This window comes from Macaca fascicularis, chromosome 5 (genome assembly GCF_037993035.2).
Source record: "Macaca fascicularis isolate 582-1 chromosome 5, T2T-MFA8v1.1".
NCBI lineage: Eukaryota > Metazoa > Chordata > Mammalia > Primates > Cercopithecidae > Macaca > Macaca fascicularis.
Genome location: NC_088379.1, coordinates 56965455 through 56981116, shown reverse-complemented (window position 1 = coordinate 56981116; position 15662 = coordinate 56965455). Strand labels below are relative to the sequence as shown.

General features: G+C 40.3%; 1 protein-coding gene across 4 annotated transcripts in view; it reads left to right on the top strand.

Moving 5' to 3' along the window:
* Nucleotides 1–26: 26 nt before the first annotated feature.
* Nucleotides 27–15662, top strand: part of SEPTIN11 (septin 11) — a 138985-nt gene continuing 123349 nt past the window's right edge. For all 4 annotated transcript variants that reach the window (XM_074039842.1, XM_045392453.3, XM_074039841.1 and 1 more), the window contains exon 1: nucleotides 27–111. The gene's annotated coding sequence lies outside the window, so the exon portion shown is untranslated. The remainder of the gene's footprint in view (nucleotides 112–15662) is intronic.

Below are 15662 nucleotides of genomic sequence, written 5' to 3'. Positions count from 1 at the left end.
CCCCCGCCACCCATCCCAGAAGAGTCAGACCGGAGAGACTACCGGTAGGTGAGGTTGGCGGCGAACCCAGCCGGCAGCAAACCGCTCTGCGGCCGGGGAAGTGGAAGGCAGGTAGGCGATCGGCCGTTCTTCTAAGTCTCCGCCACGCAGGAAACAAAAGCGATAGAAGGTCCGTTCCTGTCCTCCGGTGCTTTGATGAGTTCAGGCTGAAGCCGAAGGGGGAGAAGGAGAAGCTGCAAGTTAACAGGCAATTTGACTTATATTTCTTTATTAACGCTGTAGAGGAGTATTTCAGATTTCTCGAGGCTGTATTGAGGTCCGCAAAACTCACTTTGCATCCAAACTAAATTTTTCTTAAGATGGAAATACTTTCTGGGCCGCTTCTCCGGCGCCCCCTCCAAGGGGTCCAAATACATCCAAGTCTATATTGAAGAAAGAAATCACTCTGAAAATTACTGCTGGCCAATACTGGTTTGGGCCTTTTCCCTTCATATTTGTCTTTCCTTCATACTTGTCTCACATTAAGGTGCTGGAAAAATAAAATCACTTTGATAGCTTCTTGCCCCCGGCGGCTCAAATGAACTAGGAATTATGTCTCGCCAGTTAAGGTATTTGATGTGTAGCATTAGTTTGCTTTTATTTACTCTAAAATTTGTGAACAGCAGAGATTTGTTGTGTTTTGTGTTGGCTTGGTGAAGTCCTTCCTTTCAGAATGTAAGGTTCAAAATGCAGACTAGAGCTGTCTTTAACAGCACGTTTTCCCCCTAACAGCTGGGATCCCTCTTCCTTTTTCTCTCTCTACATGTTGACCCTTTTGTCTTTGATGTGAGATCCTGGATGTCCCTCAGTATTTCTTATCAGTCCTCTTGACATGCCTGAGATAGTTTTCACTGTCATTATCTCTTTACCTGTTTTAGTTCCAAGCCTTCTTTCATTCTTTTCTTTAACTTGGCCTTCCCATTTCTTTCTGTTACAAGACATCCTTGTTTACCTTCAGCCTCTACTGACAGGAAATATGTTTATTTCTCAGATCCTCTTATGTCCACTATATTTCCCATTCAAAAACCTTGATTTTCTCCTTCCCTGTAATTTGCCTCTCTTTTTTCATGGACTCTTTTCATCTTTTCACTTTTCCTTTTGCTCTTCTATTTCTGATTATTCATAGTTCCTATTCTTCTCACCAAGAGAAAGTATTGAAAGTATGTGTGTTGGCCCTACAATTGTTGACAAAGACATGTTTTAGCATGGACCAGTCTTAGTGACTGCCCTATAGACCACATTAACTGAGCTTGATTTTAAATCCCCCAAAATATCCTAGTACTTCTCTAGGAATGAATCTTTGGCGTTAAATTATCTAGGTCAGAAAAAAAGAACTGGAAACATTTTTGTCTATTTTTGGTATTTTCTAGGATCCAAACCCAATACTGGGTTGAGAGAGGGATAGTGGTTTCCACTGATGTCTTTACATAACATCAAGCCTTTAGGATAGTTATTAAAATTAAGGTTTTGTATTAAACTTCAGTTTTCTTTTGAATTTATTTGCTGGTATAGAGTCTTGTTGGGACTGAGTAAGGTGAGTCCATACCTAAGGCAGGAGGAAGACCAAATGGAAGACTTAAGTGCGCATTTTAGAATGGAAGTGGAAAGCATCTGTCTTTGCTACTTTTTAAAACATCTGGTTAGAAAATAAGGGGCTAGCTGCAAAAGAAAGCCATAATGTGGACTGAGGTTTTGACTCAAAGGACGTAGAAAGACTAGAGTGAAAGGAAGTGGAGGTCCAGGTGAGGGGAGATTACAAAGCATACGGTTGTTGAAATCAGATTATTTTTAGTTGAGGGTGGAATTAATAGGATTGGAGTCAACAAGAAAAAAAAAATCTGATTGACTTAGATTTCTGGATTCCCAGGTACTTTGGTGTCCAGACCTTCTCCTCTTTCTCTTGTCCCAGGATAAAGGGATGGTTAATTAGAAACCTCTTTATGTTATCTCAGGGAGCATTTTCCTGCCTCCCGCATATACAGTTCATTATTTCCAAAAATATTTATGAAGCTCCTACATTGTCCTGACACTGTTGGAAATGGGTATAAAGAAGAAAGTGTATTTGAGAACTCACTATTTCTCTCTATTTAGTAGCAGCAACAAGAAAAATGGCATGAACCTGAGTGCTAAGTGATTTAACAGAGACATGCACCACATACTGGAGAAGTTGAGAGGAGGTGCATAAAGGAAGAACTCAGGCTCAGTTTGGGGGATCAGGACAATTTTCCAGTAAGAGCTAACTTTGGGGCTGGGCGCGGAGGCTCACAGCTGCAATCCCAGCACTTCGGGAGGCCGAGACGGGCGGATCACGAGGTCAGGAGACTGAGACTATCCTGGCTAACAGTGAAACTCCGTCTCTACCAAAAATACAAAAAATTAGCCGGGCCTGGTGGCGGACCCCTGTAGTCCAGCTACTCGGGAGGCTGAGGCAGGAGAATAGCGTGAACCCGGGAGGCAGATCTTGCAGTGAGCCGAGATCGCGCCATTGCACTCCAGCCTGGGCAACAGAGCAAGACTCCGTTTCAAAAAAAAAAAAAAAGCAAAGAGCTAACTTTGAGTAAAAAGGTGAGAATAGGCTTTAAGGCAGAAAAAACATTGGTGCAAAGGCAAAGATCTGGCCTACCATCGCTATTTGGGGAATGAACTGCCAATAGATCTGCTTGGCCTGTTTGGCTTTAAGGAAAACGATGTGTGTGAATGTGCTGGAAAGGGAAAAAGTAGATGGGATTCAGAAGATGAAGGGCTTTGGGGGCACGGGCGGCTTGGAAGAATTTTCCCAAGGGTAGCAACCTGACCGGATTTGTACTTTAGAAAGATCTCCTGGAAGTAAGTATTGGTTTGGAATCATGACTAATATTAATAAGTAAAAAGAGTACATTGTATAACAATGCTGTATGTAACCAAACCTAAGAACCATTGATTGTATGACACATTGTGATTTTAGAGACGTTAAAATATGAAAAAAAAGTTCCTCCTAAAATAGAATATGGCATAGAGAAATATGGCATGTGTAATAAGATCCTATTTTTAGAAAAAACTATGTGTATATGTATTTGGGGGTAAAATTTAAGGACTGGATATGGGGTGACTTTAATTTTTTTAAATAGCCTTATAATAAACTATTTTACAATGAGAATATATTACTTTTTAGTTTGAAAAAGACACTAAAGAAAAAAAAATCCCATAAATGAATATCAACAAAGAAAGAGACAATATCAAATCTTTAGGCTGGAGGAGGAAGGTGAGGCTGCCCACAGGAAGAATAGTCCAGAAATGACTGAGATGATCTAAGAAAGTGATGAAAAAGGTCTGAGCTCAGCAGTGGGCAAGAAAAGGAGATGAACAGATGTATTGTAGAGGTGTTCAGTGGATACATGTAATAGGATTTGGAGCCAGAGTAGTCTGGGGAATGAGAGACCAGGTTGGCTTGCTCCCGTGTGTCTTACTTGAGTGCCTGGATATAGTACCACCGGACCAACCACTGTGTGATTTTCTCCATTAGGGAACAGTATACACTTGGCGGGTAGAGACAGGGAAGGCAGGCACTGGACTGTTCCAGGTTGAGGGTTGGCAGGTCGGGGCATACAAATTAAGCTTCTGGAAGAGGGTAGTGGTATGAATGGATAGTGAAGGAAGTCAGCTCAGAGGGTTAGTGGATGACTGTTACCCATGGGCAATTGTTACCATCCACCTCAGTAGAAAATATAAAAGTAGTCATTATTGGAAATGGGAAAGATGATGAATTCAGTTTGGACATATTAAGTTTGAGGTGCCTATGGGCCATAAAGATAGAAATATCTAGAAGGAAGTTGGTAATATAGGTTCGAGGCTCAAGGATGTGTGGCATTAGCATCTATAAATAATGGTCATTTAAGCCACAGGCAATAACAAAATTGTTTAGAAAGAGATATACAGGCAGTGGGAAGAAATAAGGGTAGAAGGTGAATCCACATTTACCAAAGACAGAGGAAAAGTAACCTGTCAGGGAGACTTAGAAGGAGCAGCTGGAGGGGAAGAGGAGTACCACTGAGCTCAGTGTCACAGATCACCAAGGAAGGAGGAGGAACAGCTTTCTACGCCAAGATGCCAAGTTAGATAAGACATGAAATATGACCATAGCCTGTTAGGTCACTGGGGCCTAATCTGGAGCAGTTTCGCAACAGTGGTGGGGACAGAGACCAGGTCATAGAGTGAGTGGGGTACAGAGTAGGATGAAAAAAGCCTTGAGCATGAAAGGAAGGAGAAAAGAGAATTCTAGACAAGGAGGATATCAGATCATGTAATGTAAGATTTTTTTTGTATAGTTGTTAGAAGAGATATGAGCATGTCTGTGTGCTGAGGGAAAAGAGCCAGGAGAGGATAAGTTGAGACCTAGAGGAGAGAGTAAATAATTGATGAAACAGGGCTTGGGGTGGGGCTGGAGTCCAGAGTTCAGGCAGAGGGATTCCCTGGGACAGGACAGCAGAGAGCCATTTTTCCCATGAAGAATTGGGAGAGGAAAAATGGCTATTGTATTCATTAGCATAGGCTAACCTGCTATAAAAATAAACCTTAGCTTGTAATGACTCAAAAATAAAGTTTATTTCTCACTTACATCATTTTTAGGGCAGTTTTTAAAGACAGGCAGGCAGCTACTTCCCATGCAGTTATTTAAGGAACAAAGCTGATGGCAGCTCTGCCATCTTTAACACATGGTTTTCATATCATCAAACAGCCTTCCAGAAGGGGAAAGATCACGATGATGTGCATGTGAAACATTTTTATAGACCAGGCATGGAAGTGGTAGACAATACTAATGCTCAAATTCCAGTGGCAAAAAATTTCATCACATGATACACCTAACTGCAAGGGAGGTTGTGAAATGTAGTGGAGCTGTGAGCCCAGGAGGAGGGAAGGAATAGATTCTAGTTAATAGCAGTTCATCTCGGCCATAGCTGTAGATATACATTCACTTTATTTGCACATGGGGAGCAGAAAGCTGAGAGGTTTTATGCATGAAGATCTCCATTTTCCTCATGGTATAGAAAAGGATATCATTCATTGAGTATGAATATGTAGGAGAGAGAAAGAAGCATGAATAAGGTTCATGTATCAGTTAGGGCAATTGGGAGAGGCATATAGGATTGCCATTTGGCCAAAGGAACCAACTTATTTTGAAAGTTTATGGTGTCACCAGATCAAACTGCTGTGTTATTTTCTCCATGAGGGCACAGTACCCTGAGTGTTTAGAAACAGGAAAGGCAGGCACTAGACTGTTCCAGGGTTGAGGGTTGGCAGGTGGGGCATGAAAATTAAGATTTTGGAAGAAGGAAGTAGTATGGATGAATAATGAAGGAACTTAGCTCAGAAGGGGCCTAAGAGATAGGGAGAAAAGTTTTGAGGAAGTCTTGGTGGGGCTGAAAAGCAGGTACAATGGGAGTCAGTGAATATGAGAGCTGGAGGGTTAGGGCATTGTGAGTAGAACATCAATTATTCTCAGGTCTTGAGGCTTGAGGTTTCCAAAGTGGAATAGTTTGGGGGTGATGACAAGGTTCAGAGTGTGACCACATAAATGAAGCATAGTGGAGTGGAGAGGCATATTGAAGATGACGATACTGTAGAATGGTGAGAGCAGGTGTTGAATGAGTCTTATACAGAGATACTGAGTTATCTAGGATGGAGAGGACAACAAAAATTGCCTCAGTCTTTAGTACTGTAGCATGAGGAACACTGATGGCATTCTGCTAGGAGTACTTGCTCTGCTTCTCATCAACACATAGTGATGAGGAGCAAATAGTGTAATAATGTAGTGATTTACATATGCAGACCACACTTCTTTATCACATCTTCAGAACAAGTATGGGAAGTGTGTAGAACAGAGATCATTACTCTTATGGATGAAATGTTTGTGATCCTCTAAATTCACATGTTGACATCCTAACCCTCAATATGATGGTATCAGAGAACGGGGCCTTTGGGAAGTAATTAGCTTCTGAAGGTGGAGCCCTTATGAATAGGATTTGTACCCTTATAAAAGAGAACCCACAGAGTTCCCCCACCCCTTTCTGCCATGTGAAGGCACAATGAAAAGACAGCTGTCTATGAGCCAAGAAGTGGGCCTTCCCTAGACACCAAATCTGCCAACATCTCAATCTTTTATTTCTCAGTCTCCAGAACTAAGAGGGATAAATGTTTGTTGTTTAAGCCACCAAGTCTATGGTATTATGTTAAAGCAGCCTGAACAAACTAACTGAATTATCTTGCAGAAAGCAGCTCTCCTTGCTATTAATAAGTCTGCATTTCTTGTAGGATGTTCTGATGAGCTTATTCTTTGCCTTCTGTCCAAACCTCTACTGTGGATGTGGAGTGATATCACCATTCAAGAAGGTGGAACTGCCCAATGTTAATCATCCAGGTCAGTGGGTAGATCCCCAGGTGATATAGTTTGAATGTTTGTCCCCTCGAAGTCTAATGTTGAAATTTGATCCCCAGTGTTGGAGGTGGGGCCTCTGGGAGATGTGTGAGTCATAGCGGTAGGTTCCTAATGAATGACTTGGTGCCTTTCTCATGGTAATGAGAAAGTTCTTGCTCTATTGGTTCATACCAGAACCGATCCTTAAAAAGAGCCTGGCATCACCTCCCCTCTCTCTTGCTTCCTTTCTCACCATGTGACACACTGGCTCCCTTTGCCTTCTGCTATGAATAAAGGCTCCTGAGGCCTCACCAGAAGCCGAGCAGATGCTGTCACCATGTGTCTTGTACAGCCTGCAGAACCATGAGCCTAATAAACCTCTTTTCTTTATAAATTACCCAGTCTCATGTTTTCCTTTATAACAATGCAAAATGGACTAACACATCAGGTGAAATATAGCAAAGGTAGAATGTAGAAATGCAGGAGAGAAAACCAAGGGGCTTGCCCACCCTCCGTCCTCACCATCCTTTGTTCAGATTTGGATTTCCACAAGTCTAGACGTTCTGACATAGCAAGGGAAATGCATTTTCATGCTGAACTATGAACTGAAGTTGGGGATTCTAGTTTATGTGCCAGATAATCTGATGATATGGTGCTTCCTGCATTTACTTCCCTTATCTTATTTGAACCTTTATTTATTTATTCATCAAATATTAGTTGAGGGCCCACCAGGTATATGCACTTTTCTGAGGCTAGGAACACAGTGGTAAACCAAACAGATAAAATCACTGCTCTCAGAAAGTTTACATTCTAGTGAGAAAGAAACAGACAATAGATAGAAAATAAACAAGGAAATATCAGTAGCAATAAGTGCTCAGATGCAAAAGCCAGCTGATATGATGGAGGCTGACTAGAGAGCTATTCTAGCAAGGATGGGCAGGGAAGGCCTCTGTTAGAACATAACAATAAGCAGAGACCACAATGATAAGAAGAATGCAGCCTCGTGAAGATGGGGAGGAGGGATCAGGATGGAATGAGCTTTCCAGACAGAAGTAACAGCTGAGGTTACATCAGAAAGGAGCATGGTTTCACCTCTGATTCTTGTGATAAAGATGGATAGATTAGATAGGTAGGTAGTTAAATTAGATGGATAGATAGATACATAGATAGATAGAAAGAAAAAGAAAGGAGCTTGGTGTGTTTAAGGAACAGAAAGCAATCCAGCCTCTAATCTGGAGCATGATGAGCAAGGGAAGTGTGGGGTGAGGTCAGACAGTAAGCAGGATCTGGGTCTTGCAGGGCGTAATGGGGTTGGAGTTTCAATCTAATTGTGATAGGAAGCCATTAGAAGTTTATAACCCAGAGTGTGACACATAATTTATGTAGTAAACAGATCATCTGGCTGCTGTGTGGAGAGCAGATTGTAGGGGATATTAAAGTAGGAGCAGAAAATCCAGCTGGGAAACTACTGCAGAAGGGGAGGTAAGAGATGGCAGTGACTTGGAATATTAAGGCATCAGATGTGGAGAAAGATTGAGATTTGCAAAATGTTCCAGAGGTAGAACTAAGACAGTTTACTGATGGATTGATTTCTTAGGCTGTTCTTACATTGTTATAAAGAAATACCTGAAATGGATAATTTATAAGAAAAAGTTGTTTAATTGACTCACAGTTCTGTAGGCTTTACAGGAAGCATGGTGCTGGCATCTGCTTGGCTTCTAGGGAGGCCCCAGGAAGCTTCCTATCATAGTGGAAGTCTAACGGGGAGCAGGTACCTCACATGGCAAAAGCAGGAGCAAGAGAGAGGGAGAGTGAGGGGGGTCCACATAACCTTTAAATGACCGGATCTCGCGAGAACTTACTATCACAAAGACAGCACCAAGCCATGAGAGATCCACCCCGTGATCCAATCACCTCCCACCAGGCCCCACCTCCAGCACTGGAGATTACAATTCAACCTGAGATTTGGGTGGGGACAGATATCCAAACTATATCGATTGGATATAAATTTACCAAGATTGAGAATATTGTAGGAAGAACTTTGGGAGCAGGAAGTCAAGCATCCCATTTTGGAAATGTTATATTTGAATGACCATTAGATATCTAAGTAATGATCTAGAGCAAGCAATTGGACATATAAGTCTGGAGCTCAGGAGTAGGTCAGAGCTAGAGGTATAAATTTGAGTCTTTGCCCTTGAGGTGGTATTTTAAAGTTATGGGATTAGATGAATGTATCTATGGAGGAAATCTAGAAACAGAAGAAAAAAGTCCTATGTCCAGCTCCAACATGAGGGGTCCATCTTTAGTAGTATCTTGCATAAATATTATAAGCTGTCTCAATCATACTGTGGCAATGAGAGAAACTGTAAAATCCATGCTTTGTCCCCCTAAAGTCAGTTTGCTGATTGTGGCTCCAACAGACGTTAGTGTGAGTAACCTTACACCCCAAGAAGAAGTTAATTTTAAGGTCCGGAGTAAAAGACTTTCCTCCCTCTTGTGGAAAGTCTTCCTCTATTGCCAACTTTAGAACATATGGGTTTAAATTTTTTTAAAGGTATCAGTAGGTTTTCTATGTGTATCCTGACTTTACATGTGGGAAAACCAAGTTTCAAAGTTTAACGGTGTCTTAGCCCATTCAGGCTGCTATAACAAAACACCATAAACTAGGTGGCTTTTAAACAATAGAAATTGTTTCTCATATTTCTGGAGACTGGGAAGTCCAAAATCAAGGTTGCAGCAGATTTGGTGTCTGCTGAGGACCTTCCCTCTGGCTCATAAAGAGTACCTTCTATATGAGTCTTCAGTTGGTGGAAGGGAAAACTCTGGTCTCTTCAGCCCCTAATAGGGGCACTAATCCCACTCAGGAGGACTCAGCCCTCAAGACCCAATTACCTCAAAAAGGCACTACTTCCTAATACCATTACACTGGGATATTTGAATCAAGTTGACTTCAAATCTATTTCCCTTCTTCTTTCAACATTCTGTACTAATTCTTGTGTTCTTCCTGAGTGTTTCCTCAGATTCAATCACTGCTTATATTCTTATGATTCCCAAATATATATGTGTAGTTCATCTAGAAAAAGCACAGACTTTCAAGCAATTTGTCTCATCTTGGCTCTGTTCCTGTCTCCTTAAATTTGGCCAATTTCAAACCTCTCTGGGCCTCAGTCTGTTCATTTGTACAATGGGGTAACTAGACTAGTTGATTCTGAAGTCCTTTCCAGTGCTCACATTCTGATTTTAAATTTGCTGCTGCTTCTAATAATGTTAATAGTAATAATGACATTTATCACATATGCAGTGCCAGACATTGAGCCAAGTGCTTTACAGGTGTTAATATACTTAATCATCCTAATAGCATCCTATGAGATAGGAGCTATGATTATTTTTATTTTATAGTTGAGGAGACCAAGATCCAGATAATGTAATTACCCCCTATTTTGTAATGAATAAGTAAGTGGCAGAGGCAGGATTCAAACCCAGAGGGTTTTAGTCTGGAGTCAGTATCACTTAGTTCCAGCTCTGTACTTGTTTCACTTCAAAGACCCTAAACCCTGTTATGCCTTCTCACCTTAGCCCGACTTCACTTCTACCCCCCAAGCGCAGGTCCTGACTTCTTGTGTTACCTCTTTCCTGTGTATCTTTCTCCCCTATCTCTTTCTCCCCTATCTCTTCTGGCTATGTTTCCTTCCTACACAAAAGAAAAGAAAAGCAAAACCAAAAAAGAGTGCCTCCTTCAGTCACTGCCTTAGCCCAGCCTCATTATTCTGTGCAGATGTCCACATGTCACCTCCTCCCAGGGATCTTTGCTGAACTCCTTGGCTAGGTCAGCTTTCCATCTCCAGGTACCTCCAGGCATTTCCACTGGGAGAAAGTTAGGTTTGAGATGCCCATTAGACGTTAAGTAGAGATGGCCAATGGCTGAACTGTGTTGGGCTCATCATGGTGGGACTGTGTTTGGTTCACCACTAGCAAAGACTTTGTTGTGAAGAGGACTTGGAATAGCAAAATGTATTTGTTTCCTGGAGCTGCTGTAATGCAGTATCATAAACTGTGTTCCTTAAAATAACGGGAATTTATTTTCTCACAGTTCTAGAGTCCAGACATTGGAAATGGAAGTGTTGGCAGGACTGTTCTCCCTCCTGAGGCCCCAAGAGAGAATCCTTTTCCTCTTCCAGCTTCTGATAGCTGTCTTCCTTCCTCAGCTTCCTTGGCTTGTGGCCGCATCACTCCAATCTCTTGCTCCATCTTCATGTGGCCTTCTTCTCTTCTCCTGGATTAAAGATAAACTAAAAATAAGATCCTTCATTTAATTATATCTGCAAACCTTTACCTTTTCACAAATAAGATAACATTCACAGTTCTAGTGATTTAGACATGGACACATCTTTTGGGGGCCATCATTCATCTCACTATACAAGAAAGCTGAAAGAAGTTCAGGATGTCCTTCTCCAACCCCTCCCCTTCTCCCTTGAGTCTGGCTAAATTAAATTTCCTTCAAGATTCAGCTCAGCTGTCATGAAATCAAGGGAGTCATCCTTGACCCATACCCCCAGTCTCAGCACATGCTCCTCCTATAATAATAATAACTGTTGCATATTCAACACTGTTTTAAGGGCTTTATGTGTATGAATTCATTAATTCTTGCTACAAACCTATGAGGTAGTCCTCATTACTGTCCTTATTTTACTGAATCTTAATAGTCTGTTGTGTTGTCTCTCTCTCCTACTAGACCTCCTGCAGGGCAGAAACCAACCTATTATTTATCTCTATGCCCCTAACAGTCACCGCGGCACATCCAGGCTCTCTAGAAAGACTGATGGGTTGAATAAATGACTGAATAAGAGATAGGTTCATAATAGACTGGGGAGAGTTTTGAGTATCATATTAAGATGTTTGGATTTCATCTGTGAGATCACAGGAGGCCAACAGAGTTTTAAAGCCAAGAAGTCATAGAAGGGACCCCTCTTTCAAATATATCCTCTCCTTGGGAGAAATCACATCAAATACTGTTTTAATTACATGTAGTTCTACCTGGACCTTTCTACCACACTTCAGCCTCATATTTCTTGCTTCTTACTGGGTCTCTCTTGGCCCTAAATCAGCATGTCCAGACTAGTCCTCATTATCTTTCCATTCTACCAAAGTCATTCTTCCTATATTACAGAGCTCACAGGTATTCAACTAGACCATGTCAATTTATCCCAAGTACTCACCTCACCTGCCCTGCCAACTCTATCTTCTGAACTTTATCTCAGATCCATTCCCTTGGCCACTGCCGCATTTTGGGCTCTCGCATCTGTCACCTGGACTATTGCCGTAGCCTCCTTATCAAACTTGCTGCCTTTAGTCTTCTCCAACTCCAGTTCATCCTCTATCATACTGCTCATCTTATAACCTTAAAAGCGAGATCAGATTACATTACTCTCTTGTTAAAACAACAAGCAAACAAACCCCAAAACAACTTTGCAATGGTTGTTTATTGCTCACAGGATCAAGATCTTCAAGATGTAGCTATATCTTAATTCATCGGGGTGGCTATAACAAAATATTATAAACCGGGCAGCTTCAAAGCAGTGGAAATTTAATTCTCATAGCTCCGGAGACTGGAAAGTCCAAGGTTAAAATGTCAGCAGCTTCAGTGACTGGTGAGGACCCATTTTCTGGTTCATAGATGGTGTCTTCTAGCTATGTCCTTACATGGTAGAAGGGGCAAGGCAGTTCTCTGGGTTCTCTGAGTGCATAAATCCCATTCATGAGGGCTCTTCCCCCATGACCTCCTAATTCCATCCCACTGGTGATTAGGGTTCAGCATGTGAATTTTGGGGGGATACAATCATTCAGCCCATAGCAAGGTACAACCTAGTTTTTCTCCCTATTCATGAATCATTTGCCTTCTTGGTGAAGATTAATTTAGTTAAAAGTAGATAATATAATGTGTAAATCCACTTAACAGGCATACAAATAGCAATAAGGTTACAATATATACTGAAATCATTTCTTACAAAGAAACCACAGATTAAAGATAATGCTGAACTCCAAACCCAAGCAAACAATACTGCAAGTCCAAGGGATTGATTGGCATATACACCTAGCATGTGCCTTCAGCAACATTAAACTTAAAACAATAACTGCCTAGCCATATCTGAACAGAATTGATCTGCAACCTTTAAATTATGGAAAATAACATTTATAATAGAAATTTACATGATCCCTCCTTAATGATGAGCTCCTCCTTAAGTATATACAGTCATGTGTTCCTTAACAGGGTTATGTTCTCAGAAATGTGTCAGGAGATTTTGTTGTTGTACAAACATCATAGAGTATATTTACACAAACCTAGATGGTATAGCTTACTACACACCTAGGCTATGTGGTATAGCTTATTGCTCCTAGGCTGCAAACCTTTATATCATGTTACTACACTGAATAGTAAGACAGAAAATAGTAACACAACAGTAAGTATATGTGTGATAGAAATTTTTCTGCTCCATCATGAGTTTATGGGACCACTGTCATATGTGCAGTCTATTGCTGACTGAATCATCATTATGCAGCAATGACTGCTGATATACATATAGACAAATTTCATTTATGTTTCCTATACACATAGCCCGAAAGTAATTTTACATAATATTTTTAATAATTTTGTGCATGCAACAGATTTGACTGACTTGCACATATGTTTAATATATATTAACACATATATACATATATGTTATATATTTTAAATGTATGCATACATTTAATATATAATTAGATGTATGTATAATATATATTCATATTTTATATATTTATAGCCATATAATGTTCATGTTTAATATTATATTCAACATAATGAATATATCTATAAAAAAGTGAAACAGCCCATCAATCTCTCTCTCTATATATAGATAGATATATATCTTAATTAATTTTAAGTAAGAAGATGAAACTTTTTTAAGACTAAATAATGCCAGGTTTGGAGAGACGTAGCTACAGGTTATTGGGAGAGAACCAGACCTTCCACCCATTAGAGGCTGAACATTCCTTATCCAAAAATCTGCAATCTAAAATCCTCCAAAATCCAAAACTTTTGAGCACAGACCTCATACCACAAGTGGAAAATTCCATATCTGACCTCATGTGACAAGTTGCAGTCAAAACTTTGTTGCATGCACAAAATTATTTAAAATATTATATAAAATTACCTTCAGGCTATGTGTTTAAGAAACATAAATGAAATTTGTGTTTAGACTTGGGTCCCATCCTCAAGATATTGCATTATGTATGTGCAAATATTTCAATAATCAAAAAAAATTTCAAAATCCGAAACACGTCTACTCAACCTGCAGCAGTCATTCACCATTCCTCTCTACCCCCAGCCACCAGTAATCTACTTTCCTTTATTATGGATTTGCCTATTCTGCTCATTATATATAAATAGGAATCATAAACTCTATGGTCATTTGTGATTGGCTTCTTTCATGTTTTCTTCAACTTTCAACTATGTTGTAGCATGGATCAGTAGTTCATTTCTTTTTATTGTCAAATAATATTCCATTGTGTAGATATACCATATTTTGTTTATCCATTCATCTATCAATAGACTAATGGGCTGTTTCACTTTTTGGCTATAATGAATAATGCTACTAGGAGCATTCATGTAGAAGTTTTCGTGTGAATGTATATTTTCATTTCTCTTGGCTATACACCTAGGAGTAGAGTTGCTGTGTCATTTGGTATCTGTATATTTAACCTTTTGCAGAGTTGCCATACTGTTTTCTATATTAGTAGCACCATTTTACATTCCCACCACTAGTGGATTCAAGAGCACCATATCTTATATTTCCATTTATGAAGGAACCAAAACTCTCCCCTAGGTTCAATTTTTTAAAACCTGGGAAAGGATTTTACTTTGTCTGGCCTGGGTCCAATGCAGACCTGTTTTCTCATCTCTGTAGCTAGAGAAGGGTTGCCCAAGAAGATGGCCTTCTAACACATGTGTGGGAAGGAGTTTCCCTGGAAAAGTGATATACTGGGCAGACAAGAATAAATGTCTGCCACAAAAGCCTAAAAGTTAAGAATAGCACCACCCCTAAGGATAACTGTAAATGTGTAGGAGCAACTGTAAATGTGATATAATGACTGGGAGGGTGCTACTGGCATTTAGATAGTATCTTGGACCTGGAGGTATAAATGTCCTGAAATATGCAAGACAGTTCCATTCAATAAAGATTTGTCCTGCCCAAAGGCCAATAGTGCTCCAGTTGATAAACTCTGTTCTGTAATAATAAACTCCCATTTTTCAGTTGGCAACATGTCTATCCAAAATAAAGATTTTATTTCCTAGTCTCCCTTTGCAGCCAGATGTGACAGTGTGATTAAGTTCTGGCCAATGGAATGTAAGCAGAAGTGTTGTGTGCAACTTTTCACAAGGATCCCTGGAGAGAGAGGCTGTGCCCTTCTTTTCGCCTTTCTTCCCCACACCCCGCAACCGCTAGCTAGAATGCAGATATGATGTCTGGTGCTGAAATAGTCATCTAGATTATGAATAAAAACTCCACTTTGAGAAATAGCAGAACAACAAGATGGGAGGAATCTGGATATATGATGATTGCAGTCATACCAACTTTGGGCTGTTCATGGTTAGGTGTGAAACAAACTTCTATTTTAATAAGGCACTATTTGTCTTCTGTCACTCTTAGCTGAACGAAATCCTAACAAATCTAACCATATATTGTGTGCCAGGCACCTTCTCAACTGTCTTACTTGTATTCTCATTTACTATTCGTACTTTCCCTGTGACCCCGCTATAAACCGCAATGCATACAGGTCTGCCTGTTTACACAGTACTCTTGATGCAAATGTGTATTGCAACAAATAACATGTATTGAGTCCTTACTATATGCCAAGTACTGTCCCATGAAAGCACTTTACATGCATTAACTCAATGATTTCCCATCAAACCAATAAGATAAGTACCTTTACCCCCACCTCATTTTGAGATGAAAACACTGAGGCTCAGAAAAATTAAATAACTAGCCTGAGTTCACCTGGATTGTACATGGGAGACACTCTGCCTCCAGAGCCCCTTTCTGTAACTATGCTGCCTGGATAGCAACAAATTATCAAAACCCGGAACAAAATGATAATGATAAAACTAAAGTGACTGTAATTTACAATGAATAAGCAAGAAGAACTGAAATCAGAACCTAAACTACCACAGTATAGCAGTGATAATGATGATGAT